General features: G+C 39.5%; 1 protein-coding gene across 6 annotated transcripts in view; it reads left to right on the top strand.

Annotated features, from left to right (window-relative positions):
* The window catches only part of add3a (adducin 3 (gamma) a), a 97,332-nt gene that overhangs the window by 15,891 nt on the left and 59,199 nt on the right, over nt 1–22,242 (top strand). For 4 of the 6 annotated variants that reach the window (XM_079889730.1, XM_079889719.1, XM_079889721.1 and 1 more), the window contains exon 2: nt 12,277–12,329. The exons of 1 other annotated variant lie outside the window; for it this stretch is intronic. The gene's annotated coding sequence lies outside the window, so the exon portion shown is untranslated. Of the gene's footprint in view, nt 1–9,733; nt 9,777–12,276; nt 12,330–22,242 lie in introns of those variants that run through there. One more of the 6 variants, XM_079889725.1, reaches the window with a different exon arrangement.

The following is a 22,242-nucleotide window of genomic DNA, read 5'->3' as shown; positions in this document are numbered from 1 at the left end:
CCATTTAACCAAAAACCCATTCAAAAAACCCATTAACTTCGGGACTATGGAACCGGAAGTGCTAAAATGCCAACATCAATCGCTCACATCAAAAGTGACTTCAGAGTAAACCTACATGTTGGAGGACGGGTAAAAAGAAATGGTGATTGCAGTTGGACTGCCTTTTACAAAAAAAATCGCTGAAATAACTAAGAAAAAGGTTTGGATGAAGTCGTGTCATGCTTCCCTCTTTCGTCAGCTCGCTTCCTGAATCGGGTATTGTTTAGTATAAGGGGAGAGTTGGGCCCAAAATCGGCCCGATTATCTTGTAGTGTATGGGTGTCTTAGTTACAAAATTACACTAGCAGGTGGAAACCAGTGAGTCTTATGAATATGAATATTTGAATCAGATTTGTTCAAAAACAGTAATTTTTACTTGCACTTGGCGATTGTTAATTTCTACAAACAGTGCATTAGTGTTTTATCTGAAATGTTCATATGATGAACCCAAACACTTGACGTGTTTCTGTTGGGTGTCATGTACGAAACTAAAAATACCTCGCATTTACATGGTCACATTTTGGAATAAATGCTTCCTGCAAGGTTAAACGTATAACATTAAAATGAATCATGAAGGATCATTTGGAGTTCTTCAAATATCTGTAGATTTAACCAGGAATGCTGGATCTACTGGGAGATCTTTTATAATTTTATATTGACTGGTGATGGGAATCTGAGCAAGGAATGGCAGTTCACAAGTTCATTCTCTTCAACCTGATAATGATTGTGTATGTTACTGTGGGTATTTATGGATGCGTTAATGACCGATAGGATCGAGTTTACTACTGTGTGCTGAGCTAAGAGTGCCAAAGCCTTCTGAAGGTGGATGGACGCTCATGCAAATCCAAATACATGGAATTCCCTTCTATTACTGGAGCTTCTCCATGTACAGCAGGGATCGTGTTCCTCAGAGACGCTAGCCACCCTGTTCAAATATCTGATACACACGGCCAGCTTTGATTTGGCATAACATGACATAAACGATCTGCATGCAACACAAACTCAACGAACAAACGCACTGGTATTTGAACACAGTCCGTTGGTTCCAGGCACTGTGTCCAAGTTCATGGAGAAGAAGCGCGGCTATTTTTATCCAGCTTGTAGCATCCTGTCATAATGGATGAAGTTAGTAGTTGTAACAGCAGAGTTTGGCCCGTGGTCACGTTGCAGTATGTGTATTCACTTCATTATGTGTTTTTTTTATTATTATAAATTGGTCATTTAAAAAAGACAAAAAATGAGCATCATGTAATTTACCCATCAGAGAGATTATGGGTAATGGAGAAGGAAATTGCAGTTTGTTCTCACATCAATGTTTACAGGGCAGGGCCCACACTCTTCAGCTGCGGTTAACACTTGCGTAATGCTGTCCTAATTTTGCTACAGTGTTGCTAAACTGGACATAACACTGAAAGATTTAACAGCAAATGGGCAGTGTTCTTGAATAATGACTGAGGTCTAAATGTACCGTCTTTTCCACCAGCTCTTTACCACTTAAAGGCTGTTTCCTGGATGTGGCAATTTAGTCAAGGATGAGGCAGCGGTTTACTCTTAAAAATGACCCTGAAAGTAAGTGGCACAGCAGGTTCTGTCTGCCCGAGGTTGTATTTTCTTGACATTTATGGTGGTAGATCTCCATAATGACCTTTAACAATGTTGTACCTGCTGTTTCTGCGGTCATATTCTTTTGTAATATGAAACACCAGCATTAAGTTTGTAATGTGTTAAAAATCACAGAAAAAGAGGAATAACAACTCTAGTTTCACTCTCATTCAAGACCGTTATTAGCGGCCAACAAACCCCAAAGGCTTTTGGTTTTGAGCCACAATCTCAATGTGACTCTTTCAGTTCTTGAACCGACCGGCATCAATCAAACTCTGTCATGGGTCGCCATGCTATAATTTAGCATTTGTATTTTGACAACAAGCCCACATTAACCCCCTCCCTGAGTAAAGCTGATATCATTGTGTTAAGAGTCTCCTACTGTTGTTTGTCTTTAGTACTTCAACCTTTTTGACTCCTGCGAGTTTGAGTTTGTGAAAAATGAGGCTTTTTGGAGATCAAGACTTTCTGGTTGTGTTTAGGATAGTCATGTTGCTGCACCTCTTGAACTTTGTTTCTTTGAGTTTGCAGCGTATTGTAATGTGCTCTTGAAGATGGTTTTATTTATTAACAAATTAAAAAATGATGTTCTTCATAATGGCTTCAGAAGACTTAGTTTTTTTTTTTTTGTCAAATATAAAAAAGTCATATAACTAGCCTACTTTAACGATGCCAATTACAGTAGCTAGGTTTTTTTGATGTTTAAAAATGTTTTAAAGTCAATTTTATGGTATCTTGTATTTTTTTTTTGATAGTGAGGCCACCTCACAGGTCTTTTTAAAGAGGTTTGACACTACATGTGTAGATATTTTGAAAGATTTGATCTCAGAAAGTATAGCAAAACAAATCCTTGCATACACAGCGCTGTGCTTTCGCTGTCCCTTCAGTGTTTTCCTGACGGTGAGATGCCCATGGTTCACTGTGAGATAGTTGAGCCCTGCAGGTCTCAGGCTTATCAAAGCACAGCTCCAAACTCATATCAGAGTTTCCACTGAGGATGTGTGGCTGCGAAAACAGATATCAGTGTTGGGAAAGCTACTTTGAAGCTGTGGAAGCTAACTGTAGCTAAAAGCGGCATGCTTTTAATTTAAATACCATTAAAGCTAGTCCACACTCGAAACTACTAATAAAAAGTATTTTTAAAAAAACGTTTATTTAAATGAACCTTCTGAATGAACATTCTCTAAAACTAAATGAATTCCCCCATGTTTAGATCATGAGTATAAGAGGACATTTTACGACATTTAGCATGTTTAAAATAGTGATGCTACACCACTACTCAATGGAAAAATATTGATGCAGCTATTATATAGCTACTAGCCTATTGTGAAACCAACTGAAATATATGCTACTGAAATATTTTGTAACAGCTACTTTGCTACTTTTAGCCAGTGGTGGACGAAGTACACAAATCAAGTAGCCTACTTAAGTAAAAGTAAAGTACAGATACCCTAATAAAATATTACTTAAGTAAGGAGACAGACAGTCGAAGGCGGGGGCCTCGACAACCCGATCCCTGGACGCAGAATCTAGCTCTAGGGACATGGAACGAAAAGGGTGGTTTGCCAGCTTCAGGTTGGTGGAGAGTTCCTGCATCAAGTGGAGGAGTTCAAGTATCTTGGGGTCTTGTTCACGAGTGAGGGAAGGATGGAACGGGGGATTGACAGACGGATCGGTGCAGGTTCTGCAGTAATGCGGTCGCTGTACCGGTCTGTCGTGGTGAAGAAGGAGCTGAGCCGCAAGGTGAAGCTCTCGATTTACCGGTCAATCTATGTTCCTACTCTCACCTATGGTCATGAGCTGTGGGTCATGACCGAAACGACAAGATCCCGGATACAGGCGGCCGAAATGAGTTCTCCGCAGGGTGGCTGGGCAATCCTTTAGAGATAGGGTGAGAAGCTCGGTCACTCGGGAGGAGCTCAGAGTAGAGCCGCTGCTCCTCCACATCGAGAGGGGCCAGCTGAGGTGGCTCGGGCATCTTTTCCGGATGCCTCCTGGACGCCTTCCCGGGAAGGTGTTCTGGGCATGTCCCACCGGGAGGAGACCCCGGGGAAGACCTAGGACACGCTGGAGGGACTATGTCTCCCGGCTGGCCTGGGAACGCCTCGGTGTCCCCCCGGAAGAGCTGGAGGAAGTGTCTAGGGAGAGGGAAGTCTGGGCATCCCTGCTTAGACTGCTGCCCCCGCGACCCTGCCCCGGATAAGCGGAAGAAGATGGATGGATGGATGGATAAGGAGACAGAGTGATGGAAGCCAATCAGTATGGGAATGATTAGCAGGCCTTGATGATGGTAAGAGGTCAATGGGCAAATTTGGCCAGGATGCCAGGGTTACATCCTGGGATTTTTAATGACCACAGAGAGTCTCAGTTTAACATCTCATCCAAAGGACGGTGCTTTTTGGCAGTATAGTGTTAAGACCCACACAGACCACAGGGTTATGAGCACCCCCTACTGGCCTCACTAACACTTCTTCCAGCAGCAACCTGGTTTTCCCTGGAGTCTCCCATCCAGGTACTGACCAGGCTCAGCCCTGCCTAGCTTCAATGGAGCTTTGGAATGAAGTGTAGTAAAGGTTTCCCTATAGATACTCAAGTACAGTAACAAAATAAAAAATAATTTGTTACTGTCCAGCACTGCTTTTGGCGCCCTAAGAGTCCTATAAACCTGTGTGTTTGTTTTGTGTTTATGTTGTGCGTGTGTGCTCGAATGACAGAGATGCAATCCACAGCAGGAACAGGAAAGCATTCCGTTTCCTCTTCCTATTCTCGATTAAGTGGACAGGAAGTGCTCTTTTTCTTTTTGATGGTTCAGATGGTTACAAAGCTGACACAACAGGCTTTGAAAAAAGACAATGTTGATGTGTCACTTTCTTTCCTTGAATTTGTCTTTTGTCAGTGGATATATGTAGGTCACCCCATGTGATCTTATTATGCAGTCATTGTGATGGCTCTATTCAGGAAGGAAGAGGAAAACAGTGACCCTGTGATGTCACAAGATGGGTCCCCGTGATGACGGCAGTGCACCGGATGGATCTGGTCCATGGCCTGTGTCACACAATCCTCACAGAATTGACAAGAACAGTTTTTCAGTATTAAGAATCATGGTTTTCCTCAATGGAACAGTCGGGAGAGTCAGAGTTTTAGTATTCAGATGTCTTCTTAAATAGTGCTTTGCTCGGCTCTTGTGTATCATCAGCTAAGAGTGGCATTTCGCAACATGCTGACAAGCAAGATCACATTTGCCTCCAAATCTGAGGGGTATGTGGTCGGTCATTAAGATTATGAGTACAATTAAAAGCAGGAAAAACAAAAAGGGGAATGTTTCATGAAAATGGATTTTTGCTACAGCCATCCATTATTGTGGACATTTTTTTACTTTGACGCATTGAGACTCTTGCAGTCTGTTCCATTCCATTGAGTTCCATCCAGCTGTTTTGGAACTTCTGTTGCACTTCAGATAGGAAAAGGGATGTCCATTCCTGGTCCTGGAGGGCCAATATTCTGCAGATATTCGCTTGTCCCAACCTACCCACCCAGCCAGCATTGCATGTTGGAGCCAATGTAGGCACAATATGGGCTTGAGGTATGGGCACTACATGGGTTTGTCCATGGTTTCCATGTTGGCCCTATTTGAATTAACCACAGTATGGGCCATAAATGTGTTTTTCAATGGCTTTTATGATGACTGAAATGGAATCCATGGACAAACCCATGTAGGGCCCATACCTCAAGCCCATATCGAGCCTACATTGGCCCCACCATGCAAAGTTGGATGAATACTGGCCTTGAAGTTTCTTGTAATCTTGAAGAGAAGTTCCATTTGATGGAAACTGAAACAACATTCTGTTGGTTATTTTCAAAGTTATCTGGAATGCAACACAAGGTCGCAAGTTGGAACTTTATCTAACCCTAACAATATGGCATTTTCTAAACTGAACTAGTGTCTGATATAAATTCATCCAATCATGAACCAAGAATCCAGCACAATTATACAGGGCTTCCTTAAGACCAATTAGTCAGCTAGTTGTAGAGACTGTGAATGTAGACAATTGTTTTAATTCCTAGTTCGACTGTAGAATCCAATCATATCAGAAGTCAAGTCAATGTTAATTTGCATAAACTTGAATTAATTTGCTTCAACTTTAAATTTTGTTGCAATGGTATTAGTAGTAGGTGTTACCAATAATCACCAACTCTCAAAGAAAATTAGGTCTATTTTTGTCTCATCCATTGCCATGGGTATCTCTGTCAATCATTGTGTTTTCGGGTTCAATCCCACATTTAAATACCGTTGTCAGTTTCAATACTAGCTAGTAGACATTCGACTGTAGTATCCAACTGTATGGGGAATCAACTCGGTGTCTTCGCTCCCATTGGGAGTCGCCACATCATCTCTTAATTTTCACAAACTGGTGTTGAACTGTTATAAATATTGTTGCAACAGTAGCAGTTAGAGGACTTACTAATAATCACCAACTCCCTTTGAAAATTAATGACTTTTGATCACTTTGTTTGTAAATCAGTTTGAGCACCCTTTTTCTTTTCCTCCATATGGAGCAAAATTGTATTACAGAGAGCTAGTTTATTTTGTGTGGTCTTCAGTGGGCTTTGGGAGGAAATGTTGTGTGGTAAATGTAGCCTAGTTCGGAATCCACATGAGAGTTTCAACATGACGTTTTGCATATTTTGACTTTGCATTAACTCATCTTTGATCACCAAATGACATATTTAAACGTTTTTTCTTTGAAAAAAATTCTTCATGCCTTAAAATAGCTTGAATGTAACTCTACAGCCTTGCCTCATTTAGAATACGTGGTTCTATGAATATGCAAATTAGCCCCGCCTCCACTCACTCAGCTCTGAGATCCACTTGTTGACGTGATTGGTAGTTTGTGATGTCAGAAACACCAGCGATTTCAAACCGCGTTTTTGAGACTTCTTTGGTTCACTGCAGTTTTAACTAGTGTTGACTTATGAATTTGCACATGGTTTGTCTTAAAGTATAATATAAAACACCACATAGACATATAAACAACATTTAAAAGCTTGATTTTCAAAATTTTCACCACAGGGGAACTTTAAAACAAAAGATTGACAGTAAGGAAGAAATGAGCCTGATAATGCATGAAAAGGTTGCAGCCCCTTTCCCCCCCCCAGTCCATCTGTGTGTTTGGGTGTGTGCAGTCATCACGCCTCACAGGACATTTATGTGTATCAGATCAGCTGCTCTGTCAGTGCTAGATGAACCTAAACCCTCCCATCTCCACGGCCATGTCCTTAAGATACTAAATCATGTTACATGAGGGTGTGACTGCAGATTACTGAAGAGATTAGAAATTTGGTGATTCATACCAACATATAAACATACATTTTAAACAGATAGTTGACAAGACAAATGAAAATGTTATTGTTTGCTCACCCTCGTTCAAAATTTGCATGGTGGGTTTTTTTATTTCTGTGGATCATAAGATTATGTGTACGGAACAACTGAAATATCAGATTGAAAAAAAAAATTCCCCTGTTGTATTCCATGGAAAAAATTACAGCACACAGGTTTGGGAAAACCATGAGGATAAGTAAATAATGACAAATTTGTCTTTTTTTTTTGATGAACAGATTTAACATAATTACTGCATTTCTAGTGGTCACACCCATTTTCTTTCTTTGAAATGGGTCTGTGTTTCATTAGAACTTCATATTCATAAGATAAATCAGTTACTCAAGCAAGTTAGGAAACACCCTTTGATGCAGTGATGGCTGTTTTACATAAACCACATGCTGTTTGTTTAGCCATCTCGAGCGAAAGGTCGCCAGCCCATCTGCTCCAGCTATGAGATTGAAATGACCTTGTATCTCCACCGAGTGTTTATATGATTTGTGCTTTGGCTATGTTCGCTACACAACAGTTCCTCCTCAACATTGAGCTGGTTGTTCCCGGGGGATTCTGAGTCACTGCATCAGATAACCGTCAGGCGAGTTAACAGCAGGTTTTCCTCTGGTACACCGGCAGTGTTTCATTGTGTCAGCAGCATTAGACCGTTAAACCCCGTTTCCCAAGCACTGTCAGCAAACAAAGCACACTAGTTAATGTAAAGCAGTCAATATTTATGCATTTTTTTTCTTTTTTTGATCTTGAGTAAAATATAAAACAATTTTTTTTTTTAATTATTGTGAGACAAAGTTATTCATGCTTTGATATAAGATTTTGGTCCATAAACTCTAGCATGAACACAAATGAAACTGCTGGTTAACTTGGTTTTATTGGACTATAAGGCACATGTCACACTATGGCTTTTTTACACTAAAGTAATTAAGACAATAATTAGGACCATAGCCTCATTATGTCACGCCATGTTAAAGCAAGGTGTGTGAATGAAATTCAGTTTGTTTTTGGGCAGAGAGGCTTGTATTGGCTGCTACGTAACAGCTAAAAGATTCACCTCCATTCAAAAGTGCACAAGTGAAGCACCTTAGTAATCACTGGCATGAATGTGTTCATATTCTTAGGGGTTGTCAGTCAGGCAGTGGTCCTGAGGGGGTTTTATCATTTATTGAAGGGATTCCCGAGCACCATCTGTTCTGGCGTAGAGCGAGCGCAGGGATGCTCACATACTGAGATGGTTTACTGAACGCTCATCTGCCCGTTATTCTGTCAAATATAGCTTGTCAGCCGTTCAAAGTGGACTTCCTCTTCTCTTTGATCACTCTTTTGAGTTCAGACCATATCTGACAACCACAGCTGGGCAATATCACATGTACACCTCATTTATACCTCATAGGGTTGGGGAAATTGGGAAAAAAATGGCAGTACGATATTTTACGATTATATATTGTGATATGAAAAAGACAGGAAGTTTCACCAGATGACTATTGAATTGCTCTATTTGGAAAGAATTATTAATTAGCTATAGAATGATTGAGGTGATTTTGTTGGTGAGTGCATTTGCATTTTTTTTAAAGTGCAAAATTCTTTTAGGGCTCAAAATTTGACAAATTTGGGTCTTCATATTTAAGTTGACTGTTTACAAGAACCAATTCGAACCATAAAGTGAACATAAGTGAAACATAAAGCTTTAAAAAAAAAAAAACACTTGAGTTTCAAAGGCCACATTCACACTGTTTTTGACCAATTCAATGACTTTAAAATAATAATTATTAGGATTTTGGTTTCAGTGTTATTATTATGGGATTATATTAAGGATTATTATTCAATATATTAAACATAATAATAAATTACAATACTAAATACTGGCCATAAATTACAATCTTAATTTCTTCTTTTTCAAACAGTATGTCATCAAGCTTTTATTTTGACGGGTTGCCAACAAATAAATAAATGCACTGTCGGTTTTATAGTGAAGGAACTGGATGTTCATTTACACGCGTGTATCTCACAGCATTTCAGAACAACTTAATTCACTGTAAATTAACCAAGACTCGGAACACTGACTGTATCATGAACTACACGTGTGGAAATGTGCTTTACTCTGAAACCGGTATCACATATATTTGCTTAAATTGCGCTAAGCCATATCGCGATATAGCTGCATGATATATCGTAATAAAAGCAATAATTTTCCAGACTTGTATAGTAATATTGCTCATAATTCATGAGAACCCCCAACAGCCAATCAGATTGGAACTGTTCATTTTTAGCCAGCGCTTGACATTTTTGTACGCGATATGCATCAAGCAGCCAGCGAACGAACCGTGGCTAGCGTAATGATGCTGTGGGCTACCAAAGTACTTCCCAAAATCTCTGCACATTCCTCTCATAAACCCCATTAATGCTCCGGGTGACAAAAAGAGCCAAACTCAGTAGCGAGAGCCTGTGAAATTCAGAGCCGTCTGACAGAATCACACTAACAATCCAGTGTTGCGTAAGTGTCTCGTTTCCCACAAACGGCGTGGTCTGAGTTTTTTAAAATAGCTGGGAGCTCACTGGTCTGCAATAAAACCCCAAATTTAAATGGGTTCCTAAGCCAAAATATGTCTGGAAGTGTGAAAACAGATGCTGAGTGTTTCGGTTGCAACAGGACCGAGACTAGCTTGCTTGCATAAGTTGCAGAGCAGGAATCACCTCGCTTCAGGGGCCACTAGCTGTCTGTAGGACAACACGGGCCAGACACAATTATGTAAGTACCGATGTTATCTAAGTGACCATGAACCCCATCAGCACGGTGAATGAAGCGTGAACCAATTATTTGCATGTGGCGTAACAGGATTGAACTAATTTGAGTTTTCTGAACATTAACTTGTAGATTCAGTTGGTTTCTAACTGTGTAACTATAAAGGTTCTTTATTGCCATTTATGGATGAAGAGTCTTTAACATCCGCAGAAACGTTCTATTGCACAAAAGGTTCTTTATAGTGGAAAAGGGAAAAGTTCTTCATGCTAAGAACAAAATGGTTCTTTTAAGAAATGCTCACTGAAAGGTTCTTTGGGGAAACAAAAATGGTTCTTCGGTTGCATCACTGCGGAAACTCCTTTTTTGTAACCTTTATTTTTAAGAGTTTAGTATAATCGGACATACAGAGTGAAATGATGCGTGGACTTGCAGCATGTACTACCCGCTGTGTGGTTGACCTAGCAGTGTTTAGACAGATGTGTTGGTACAGACGATAAAGATGGTTATCACATGCTGCGGAACTCCCCGAGGGCTCTAGACAGGGTCAATTTGATGGGTTTTTCCCCTCAACTGAGCTCTTTGATGGAGGTCTGTCTGTCTCTCGGTATGTAAAGGGGGTCTATCAGTTTTAAGACATTCTAAACAGAGCGAAAGGAAAAACGTTACATTTATTTGCAGGTGCCAATCCATAAATATAGCAACATTTCGGAAAGCATTGAGAAGAATTGCAAAATGTTTTTTTGGTGGTGGCAAGTAGTGTTGTCAAAAAATCGATATTTTGATATGTATCAATACTGAAATATTTGAAATGCTATGTTTATTTCATTTGCCTCTTTGTTTTCTATCGTATCTATTGCTCTATTGTTTGCAGTTTGTTTTTGTTCTCATTTTATTACTTTTTTTGTAAATGTAGTTCAACGATTCAAAGAAAGCGTCCCTGTACTGTGTGTAAGCTATTACAACAAAATTACCAAAAAATTATGATATAATGAATTATCTCTATGGCAGTATGGATGGAAGATTTCCACGTGGTATCGAAAATGGTATTGAATATCAATATTTTTCATGGTATCGTATTGAAGTTGGAAATTCCAGTATCGTGGCAAGTTGTAAAGTAAAGGTTCAGTCACATTTCTGCGAAGTTCTGTTGGCAAAAAAGGTCCTTTGTCAAATATACTGTATAGCAATACTGTATGAAGCAAAGCTCACGCAGAAGTTAGTTTCAAATCAGGCAGCTTTCAGCAAATTTCCGTGACCAACTTAAACTGGTTGCGAAATCTTTCTCACTTGCGTTAATTCCAGATTGTGTGGATACCAATTGACATGACTGGATTTCGCCCACAAACATTTGACAAATAACGGTAAATGCGGCTGTGCCTTAGCTTTAGCGGTATTTGTAGTATATAAATAACCATATATTAAATAACCATCTGTTATTGTTATTAAAATGCCATTGTCATAAATGATTCGCTCCACCTATCGAGTCTGTCCAGTGTCCACAGTTTGTGTTGCCTGATCAAATAAAACTGTATAAATGAACAGAATATAGGCTAAATAATTGTTCACACCAAGGATGATAACTAACGATAACTATTTAGTTTTAATAATCATTCTAATTCTGAGAATAGGGAAGTCCACAGCACAACCATAATGATAACGGCAAAGTGGAACTATATCTAAAAAAAGTCTTAAAACCAAGTGTGCAGCACAAGTCCTGAAAAGTCAAGCCAAAACATTTTGATTGTCCTCTGGCTGCAGTATAGCTCATAAACCCCGCCCTCTCCATGTAATCGAATGGGATGTGAGCTAAACTAAAAAAATATATGTTCAAGTGTTCGTTTTCCCAATAAAATTTTTACAGTCTATGTTAAAAAAAACACTGACATGCCAATCAAAATCCACCAGACTTTAACAAGAACTGCAGAACGGTTATAGTAAACCGAACGTTATTATGCGTTGGTGTGGGCGAAGCTAATATTGTTATAGTTGTTCTTTGTGTGAACGGGCCTTAAGTTAGCAGGCTAATTGTTTAACGGAGTGCTAAGCTTGTACACTGAGAGATTTCCTCAATAAAAGTACGCTAACTAAACAACCAAAAAAACATGAAGTGTTAACTTGGTTCTAGAATGCGGTTATCATTACCCTGTAATGAAATGGTGTAGACATTGTGAGATTCGTAGAAGAGGAGCGTTAAGCATGTGTGCAGGAGTTATTATTTTTAAGATTCAAAGAGTTTTGCCTGGCCTACTCTCTATGTTTCTCCATTTATCGACTGAGGGGCTTGTGTAGGGAGTTGACTGTCTACGTTTTTTTTAAATCTTTTGGCTCTCGTGTGCATTCCAGGCGTTTGAAGAGATAACAAGGTACGTCAGATCAGGGAGGAAGTGCACCTAGTTATTTGGAAGGGTTTGAGAGAAATCTACTGGTAGCTGATATTTTCTTCTTACTTCCAGCTGCAGCGTTCATCACTTTGGATGATTGTTGTGTGTTTGTTTGTTTATTTCAGGTGATCGAGCAGCGTGAGCGCTAACAGGCGGTGTGATCTCAGGCTCCCAGCAGGTGAGTCTAAATAAAGCTCATTCCCACAGCGAGCCCTTCAATTGAACCTTGACTCGCAGCACCTTTTCATTCAACGCACAGCGAGACGTTCCCTCAGGGTACGACCTTTGCTTGTGTCTGGAGATGCTTTTAGATCGGAATGTTTTCAGAGGCTAAAAGTGAATATGCTGCAATGTTTTGAAATGTTGACTTAGTTCTACATATGCAAATTAGATCATATGCATATGCAATAGCTTATTAAATATGCATTATAATCTGTCCAACACAATCTCACAGCAATTCGTAACTATTTTACATTGTGCTTAATTGGTGACTAATTTGTACGAATTCATACGATCAGTTTAAACCCCAGTGACGGGTACGTTTTGGGGAGGGGTTGGCCTTCATAATGAGTTATTTTTATAAATCGCATGTTTTTCATACAAAATTGCCACCTCGTAAAATAGTTACATTTTCTTGTGAGATTGGATTGGTCTGTCAAATATAAAAAGTAGTGCTAATTGATAGTTTTTAAATAGCCATAGCCATTATCAATATCTTTGTTTCAAAATAAATGGAAATGAAAGTATCTTTATTTAAATAAAATAATATGTGTGTGTGTGTGTGTGTGTGTGTGTGTGTGTGTGTGTGTGTGTGTGTGTGTGTGTGTGTGTGTGTGTGTGTGTGTGTGTGTGTGTGTGTGTGTGTGTGTGTGTGTGTGTATGTATGTATGTATTCAAAATTTACCAAAAATATGAAAGCAGAAATTTATCCGTCAACTAAATTGTCAATAGATTTTAAAGGTCATTGGTTTTTTGCCATTTTTTTTTACCACAGTAATGTTAGCAAATTGGCTAAAGAGTCAGATGCCGATAATCTCAAAATGGTAAAATATTGGCTAGTATATTGCTCCACGACTTGTCAATATTGATATAAATAATTTATAAATCTTGTTACTTATTACTTTGAATGTTTTCTGAAAGTTTAGAAGTTGTAAAATATTGCGGAAAGTTGTACGGTTTTTGTAGACGTTTGTAAAAGCTAACTGGAATGGACATTTATGCCTGTAGTTTCTTCTTTTAAAGGGTTAGTTCACCCAAAAATGAAAATTCTGTCAGTAATTACTCACCCTCATGTCGTTCCAAACCTGTAAGACTTTCGTTCATCTTCAGAACACAAATGAAGATATATTTAATGAAATTCGACAGCTTTCAGTCCCTCCATTGGGAGCAACGTTTACACATTTAAAGTCAAGAATGATAGAAAAGATATCATTAAAGTAATCCATGTGACCTCAGTGGTTTAACCTCAATTTTATGAACCGACGTTAGTGGTTTGTTTGCGCAAAAATACATAATTTACAACTATATTTACAAAATAGCATGTTCACGGAACAACTCCCGGTCTCAAATCAACACAACACGCATGCGTCGTGGTGCTTCCCCTACTGGATTGCAGGTCAATCTTTTCATAAATAAAGTTAAACCACCTTTGCATGGATTACTTTAATGACGTTCTGGACCTTGAATGTGTAAATTGCATTGCTGTCTATGGAGAGACAGAAAGCTCTCAGATTTCATCAAAAATATCTTCATTTGTGTTCTGAAGATGAACGAAAGTCTTACGGGCTGGGAACAACATGAGGGTGAGTCAGCCGTTTCCACATTAAGCACATTTTTGTCGTGTTGTTTGTTATTGTGCTCATTTTACATAACTAATCAAATACCTTGTGCATCGTGTAGCTACAGTTCCAAAATTCAGTTCTCACGCAAGCTTGCATGACTTTCCAGAGGCCGAGGACAACATTTGGCCATAACTGACCGCTTGCTCGATTAATAGAATTATTAAATTTTGTGTCAATTTAAAAATCTACTGTCAGCTTTGCATTGCATTAGTCCCAGACCAAGTAAGGCTGTTTCTGTGAAAATGAGCACTTGTGTGGATGGTTGGTCAAGTGTCGTTTTGGGCCTTTTTTTTTTTTTTTTTTTGAGTAAATGACATGGATGTAGTCACGAAGACCTGGCGAGACGTTTTACAGTCCTGGAGCGGGAATCGCTGACGGCTGTAATGACCACAAACCCAAAACGGGCAGTTTACAAGCTCCCCTCTCTGTCGCAGTCTCTCTCTCTTTCTGAGCTCTTGTGATTAATTTAACATCTCTGCAGTTCTTCCCGCTCCTTCGGCCGCTGAGAGAGAGAGTGATGACGGCGCGTCCCTGAGCATTAGCGTGCTTTACGGGACTGTTGGGAGAGCCCTCAAAAACGACGTTTAAAACGCTTGGATTACACTTCCTGAGTGATTTCTGACGTCTGGGAAATGTTTCTGAAGCCCTGTAGATTTACTAGTTAGGTTTGCAGGGCTTTAGTGGCATTAAATATAAATGTAGACAGTTGACTTGAGGTGAAGCGAGGTGGTTTTTGAGTGTCCATAAATCTCTTCTTGGGGTCAATAACTTAATTTGAAGTGTTGTTTCTGTTCTTTCTGATTCCTGGACTCTTGTTACAATGATGTTGCAATTCTGGGGCGTTTGAGGACACAGACGGGAATGCTGGGAAAACGAACAGAGCTCTGTTCAAAGTGGCCTCCACTCGTGCTACTATGTATGATACGTTTATTCATGATGCGCATGTTCAGCGCACAAATGATGTCTGGAGGACAAACTAAATGTATTTCGCCTGTTTTAATTATCTATCTAATTTAAAAATATTTGGTTGTTGTTCTTGTTGTTGTTCTTGTTCTTGTTCTTGTTGTTCTTGTTCAAGGATTTTCCATCATTTCAAATGATTTTAGGTGCCGCAAATGATTCATGATTAATAATTTAATACCTTTATTTATATCGCTAAGCTATTAATATAAAATAAATATTTGCACAAAACGATAGAGGCCAAAATGTGACCCTCAATAATCATTAGAGAAATTGATAAATTAAGAACTCAAAAGTCTACGTGCATAAGTTGTTTAATTTTGCAATTTGATAATCAAAATGACAAAAAAATCGAATCAAATTAGTTACTAAAAACAAAAGTAAGCAAACTGAAAATGCAGTATTAAAGGGATACTTCAGGATTTAGCATTAAGCTTTGTATTAGTAGAAAACCTGTAGTATTTTCGAATTACCATGCTTTCCACCCTCATATCCCCCTGAGACAAGAGATTTATGTATTTTTTGTCTGGAAAAAATCCTCCGATGACGCAAAAATCGTCATTTTGCGTCATCGGAGGATTTTCTGGCCAGAGGCTAAAGACTACAGCCAGTAGATGGCGTAGTTCCGCATGTTTTCAGCCCGCCCATAGAGGGTTGGATCTCACTCACAGAATGTACACAGTGTCAGCCGTCTTTCTTTGGAAGCTAAGCTTGCAGGCTCTTGTTCTGTGGAGAAAGCTGAATAGTAGGAGAAAGCTGAGTAAGTTGGGGTTACCATCCTCCTTTTCCCGGACTTGTCCGGCGGGAGAGATCGTTCAAAATGTCCGGGATTCAGCTTTTGCGTTCTGCGGTCGCCATTCATTGTTTACATGCACACATTTTGTTCCAATCTAACTGAATTCATTCCGATCGGTGAATATGAATGTAGTGTTTACATGAACGCTAAACAAGTGATCGGTTGATGTGCGTTTTACCATTGCTATGAAAATTCCCGCTCCTCCGTGAGAGATGCGAGACCCGGCCGGCGCGTCTCAGTAATGACGCCACCGGCCTCGCGCCGTTCTCCCGCGGCCGTCAGCCTCGTCCTGCTCGCCACCGTAAACATGATGAATGGCGACTGTAGAACGCAAAAGCCGAATCCCCGACATTTTGGGCTATCTCTAAATCCCTGGCAAACTTATCACGTAGGCTAGCCTTGTTGTTTGTTTTCAACTGCGCTCCCTTACCGGTAGGCGTGGCCTCCTAAGGCAGCGAAGCAAGTGCATTCTGGGAGTTGTTGTCTTTCATCCACATAAGCCAAAAATACATTTTCTGGCTTTTCTCAGTCTAGAAAGCTCCAAATTCAAAAATTTCTTCACATTTCTTCTACTTAAATTACCTATTTTAAATACACATTCATCTTCCCAGAGGTGAAGTATCCCTTTAAGTTTATGAATCACTAAATTAGAATTTGATGGAAAATAGTTATTTATTTTTATTAATGGACTAATTAAAATGCGTTTGTCAGTAATCACGTAATTTTTTTTTTTTTTTCGTGTTTTTTGTTTTTATTTGATTTGATCTTGTTTTGTTTGGTTTCGTCTTGTGGTGTTTTTTGTTTCGTTTCGTCACATTTGGTCCCCCATACAAAACATTGTTGCTGATTTAGCAAAGTGAGATTTCTGATTTACCTCCATTGTTACTTTCCCAAATTAAAATATGTAAATAATTTTCTATTGTTTCTGTACTAGATAATCTGAAGTCATTGCATAAAATTCACTTTCAGTATTATTTTTGTTTCAGGATGGTCTGTGGTCTGGTTATGATTGTGAAGTCATCTGTGATCAATTCCACACTACAGGCGCAATAATCTGTCGCTGAGGTCTTAGTCTCGCATTACTTGCTGTATGTGATTTTTGGCTAAACCCACGTAATGCGACAGCTCTAATCAGGGTTACTAGTAAAGTGGATTTTGGCTGTGTTGTTATCATAATCCCATAAATCATAGTTCATTGTAAGCAATGTGGATTTTGATGCGAAAAAGCACAACGATGGAGCTGCTTCGGATGATCCGTTCACCGTTTTGCTCGGATTCTAAAGCAATGACGCATAGCGAGCGATCGTTTGTAGAGTCCAAATGACTCCATATCTTATCTCTCTCTCTCTGCCTCTGACACAATTTCACATGTTTTATATGTTAATGAAAGGTGAATAACGTCTCGAGAGCAGTCCATCAGGAATTTTACATCTTTGAACGACAAACAAACAGCGATTTCTGTCTGCAAACCCCTTTAACCGAACACATGAGAGTCTCAACGGCCGCTCTCTGCTGCCTCATTCTCTGGCTGGACTGCAGGAAACGTCCCAAATGACTCCTCAAGCCTACACTTTCCTCCCTAGCCCCTCTCCTCCCTTCTTTTCTGTCTCTTTTGCTCTTTTTCACTGCACACGCATCTACAAAACCCCTCTGAGCACTGATATCCCTCCCCACCTCCGTCATGATGTCATTTGTGCTAGAGTTTGGGAGTTTAAACAGACACTTGAAGGGTATGAGAGTATTTTACCATGCTGCTAAATGCAGTAACTTCACATTATGTCCAAACTGAGCTAAGTTGCCACTTAAATCCTTTTGGATTTGGAAAGCTCATAACTCACATATTTAAAGGGATAGTTCACTTTGAAATTAAATGTTGGTATGTTTTAGCTTACCTCAAGGGCATCCAAGATGTAGGTGTCTTTTTTTCCGCAGTAGTTTCAATTTTGATATTTTTAGGTCAAACCGTTCTTGTCTCTCAGTCAGATAATGCAGGTCTGTGGTCACTGTCTCAAAGAGCATGCACAGAGTCCAAATTAAAACAATTCCCCATCGTCCAAATTAAACAATTCCCCATCGTAAGTACACATTGATGGCCTAAGACACGAAACGAGCGGTTTGTGTGAGAAAACGAACAGTATTTATATCGTTTTTTAACTCTTGTACACAGCCACGTCCAAGTGATCTGGTGCAGACTGGTGCATAGATATATATACACTAGATGTCGCCTTGGCTACGGCAGTTCATTGGAACGAATGCCGTAGGCAAGGTTTCATCTATTCTAGTGTATATATATCTATGCACCAGTCTGCGTACACGTCACACACCAGGATGCGCGAGCGCCCTCAGATCACTTGGACGTGGCTGTGTAGAAGAGTTAAAAAACGATATAAATACTGTTCGTTTTCTCACACAAACCGCTCGTTTCATGTCTTAGGCCATCAATGTGTACTTACGATGGGGAATTGTTTAATTTGGACGATGGGGAATTGTTTTAATTTGGACTCTGTGCATGCTCTTTGAGACAGTGACCACAGACCTGCATTAAATGACTGACAGACAAGAACGGTTTGACCTAAAAATATCAAAATTGAAACTACTGCGGAAAAAAAGACACCTACATCTTGGATGCCCTTGAGGTAAGCTAAAACATACCAAAATTTAATTTCAAAGTGAACTATCCCTTTAAGGATGACCTTGAAAGATTTTGGAATGCTAAGATTACAATTTTAGTATATTTGGCAGGACTGGAACTTTACCTTATCTAAATGAGCACATACTGTTTTTGTACAGTTTAGCAATTCTAAGCTAATTATAGTCACCTGAATTCTAACCCTATCCCTAAAAGAATATTCTTAATATATACTTAATAACTGACGAACGAGCTGGTGTGACGTCATTCTGAACGAAATCAGGCCAAAACGAAGTTCTTTGTAGTTTGTTTCTGGAGTTCAAAACCGCTTGCCAAGCGAACTTGGTTCACGCTGGCTGGTAAACACTTTCGAACTACCATTGGACCATGGCGATTATGTAATAGGTGGGTGTGACTCTGAGGCTCCGCCTTCTTTGACATGGAAATCTTCTCCTGTTCAGTTCGTTGAGGTCAAATGCGAATAAAACTTGAACACACTGGAGAGCCGCTATATAGTAGAAATTGAAGTTTTAATTCTAATCGAAAGTGACACTGACACTGTTTTCTCACGTTTAATACTGTAAAGCTGCTTGCTTTTAAAGCAATGTATTATATAAAGTGCCCTATAAATAAATGTGATGTGACTTTTACTGGAGTGCCGAATTGAAGCTTGTGCAAACATATCCATATCGCTATGATCCGATACTTTCTAAACTACTGTTTTCTCACCACTTTCTTTTTTTTTGTTATTAAGAGGGAAGTGCGCAGCACATATTTACATATTCATCTTCATCGAATCTACTCACAAAACTTCTGAGGCAGCGATAGAGCAAGCTTTGGTGAAAACTAGGGAAATATTTATTCACTGCAATGCTAATTTCTTGCTGGAAATTACATCAAAAGTGGGAAAAGTTGGTCAAAAACGCACACAAACTGACCACCAACCGCAACTGTCAGGCGCCATCTTTATTTTAACTGTTGCAGAATGTGGATTGTGGGATATCAAAGGCAGTGAAGGATAAATCTGCTGCCTTCAAAACTCGATCAGATGAAGGGATCTCAGGAGACATGAAGCTATCATTGGATTTGGATGGGCCTCGATGCCTTCCTACCTAGGAATACGTTTTCCGAAGGCAGCATTTTTAAGCTTTCGGACACAGCCATAGCCATTTAAAGTATACTCCATTTGATAGTGTGCGTGAACTCAGGCACTAGAGTTTCTCTCCAGAAGTTATCAGTCAATAAAATGTCATCGAACTCTTTTAAAGTAGAGTTGCATGTATCTCTCTCAACCCTTCACACAAGTGCTTGTCATTGCGTGTGTCTATTCTTGTTGTTTCTCTAGTACTTTGTTGTTGTTTTTCTGTTTCTTGAAGAAACAGCCAGGGTTGCCAACTTTTGGACCAACTATTTTGTGCAAAAAACTCATTTAAAATGTCACCATGAAATCACAATTGTAATATTGCAGTATGTATTATAAATTATTTGTCCGTGCACCATCATTAAAAATGATCTTCATTGACATCTCTCTTCTTCTCTGATGACATGTTTATTGGCGCTAGGGCCACTCACTCACATGAGATCCACCAATAGCAAACCACAACTATACAACCAATTTCCAATGGATAAAATCAAGTCCCACCCTGCATTTTTTTTTCTTGTTCGAGAAGCCGTTTCACACTGATATATAATAGGGAAGAAAAGACGATCACAACTTCCGTTTCTGACTTAATGTAGACAACCAGGCAATCTGCTTTTGGAACGGATCCTGTGTCTTACATGGATAGATGATATTGTAAAGCTGTTGATTTCTCTGCTCTGTGGTCTTGTAATGTAATAAGAGCCTGACTGCATAAAAGGACTCACTCCCACTCAATACAGTCTGTCGAGTGACTTCACTGCTCTAGAATGCCGAAAACACAGTTAAAACTCAGACACTCAGTATTGAGGGTGGGATTATTGTGTGTGCGTGTGATTATCCAGTTGGGTGTTTTCCTCACAGGCAGCAGCTGAGTTAACCATGATGGCTCATGGATCTGCACTTCACCGTAGCTCTGCTGCATGTAATTGCATGTACAGTATGTTTGCGTCTGTGTCTGTATTTACCGAAGGCAACTTCAAAGGGCTCTTGTGGCAGTAAACCAAAGGTTGTTGCGCACTTACTGGAATCGTTGCTGAAAAAACAGCAAGATTGTGTTTGTCCAAGTAATCTGAAGTGATAGCAGTGATCGATCATGAAAACGTTAATTGCATGACTTGACGTCAAAACATGAATTTTTGAGACCATTAAGGCCCCGATATACTCAAAGGAGTTTACCAGCCAAAGCGAACTTTTCCGGAACCTCAAACGAAGTTCGTTTAAGACTGATTTTGTTTGAAATTACGTCACATCAGTTCGTTCTTCACATCGGAACCTTAATACACAAGTCAGAGGTCTTTGTAATTTTATGATCATATCTTCTTATCGGATAAAAACTGCCTAATTTTGAGAATTAATCTTGGCATTTCCATCCAGCATGTTTTTGGTGTGTTTTTATTTTTTCAGTGCGATATCCCAAAATCTGCATAAAAATAGGTAGGTAGAGACGTTAGCTATAGACAGGCCCAGTTTAGAGCAATCATAGTTCTGGTTTGCCACCTAACATGTTCCTCATACATTTTTGAGATCTCATCCAGTACTGCAAATGAACTTTTGCCTTTAGCAGCTGAAATGAGCTACTCTATTGTTTTTTGTTTTTCTCAGTTACATTTGGGTTCGTCTCACAATGTCCCTTCCCTGCCTGATCTGATTTGTTATGTGTCCCCATCAACAGACACATTGTGCTGTCTGTTGATCTAGTGTGCAGTGATGCATTTGGCTTCCCTGGCTGGGTAACCAGGGCAGATAGGCTCTCAAAGGACTGTTTTATTGGTGCTCCCTCTCTCTGACACTTTCTTGATTGTTTGGGTTTGCCAGAGGGCAACTTGCTCCCAACCTGCCAAGACCCCAGAAGCTCTCTGATATAAAACTGTGGTAAATTACCCCATCTGTAATGGATTCACCCTGAAGCGATGTCCATCACCTTGTTTGTACGTTGAGCGTTTTGCAACAGCCTTCACAAATCACAATGAGCAGGGCTTGACATTAACTTTTTTGCTCACAAGCCACTGTGGCTAGTGTTTTTTCAAAGTTACTAGCCACTCAGCTTTTTTATTGGCCACAATTTTGACATTGATACCATGAGGAAAAAAAACGGCATATAGATATTTTTGATATTGTCTCATTATTTGGCAGCTTATTTGACACACGGATCCATTATACTGTTTCATATGCGTTTTCTTTCTCAACTGTTTACGTTCACTTTAGATGTAACTGACTCTGTTTACATGAATACTCGGCATTTTGACATTTATTTTGTGTGTATTTGACTGGTTAAGCGCAATAAGTGTCGAAAACAGTACTCAATTTGGTACTCAGGCGGCTTTATGTGCGAGCACTTTGAGTGTAAGCACTAAATCTAAATGGGTAAAGTACGCACAAACCCATACCGAAATTCAAGCAAAATAACACCAACAATATTCATCCGGAGCAAATGAAACGGGTTTGTGTGTAACTCGCTGTCGGAGAGATGAGGGAGTGAGAAAGCGCAGCTGGTAGCGTGTATCTATTCTGCGGAAAATTCGTACTGGAAGTGTTTCAGAAAATTCAGTATTTATATGTATTGAAATTTTATATTTTTGCACTTAGTTCAGATGCCCTTTTAAAAGACTACTTAAAAACTGTATATTATAATTCAACCATCAAGGTGGCTAGTAGGAGTGACTGTGTTAAACGCCACTGCTGAAATCCTCCCGCATTTGTTGGGTTGGCAGGTTTTAATGTCAA

The sequence above is a fragment of the Squalius cephalus genome, assembly GCF_949319135.1.
Source record: "Squalius cephalus genome assembly, chromosome: 13".
Taxonomy (NCBI): domain Eukaryota; kingdom Metazoa; phylum Chordata; class Actinopteri; order Cypriniformes; family Leuciscidae; genus Squalius; species Squalius cephalus.
Note: the sequence above shows the minus strand (reverse complement) of the source record. Positions and strands in the feature narration are given on the sequence as shown.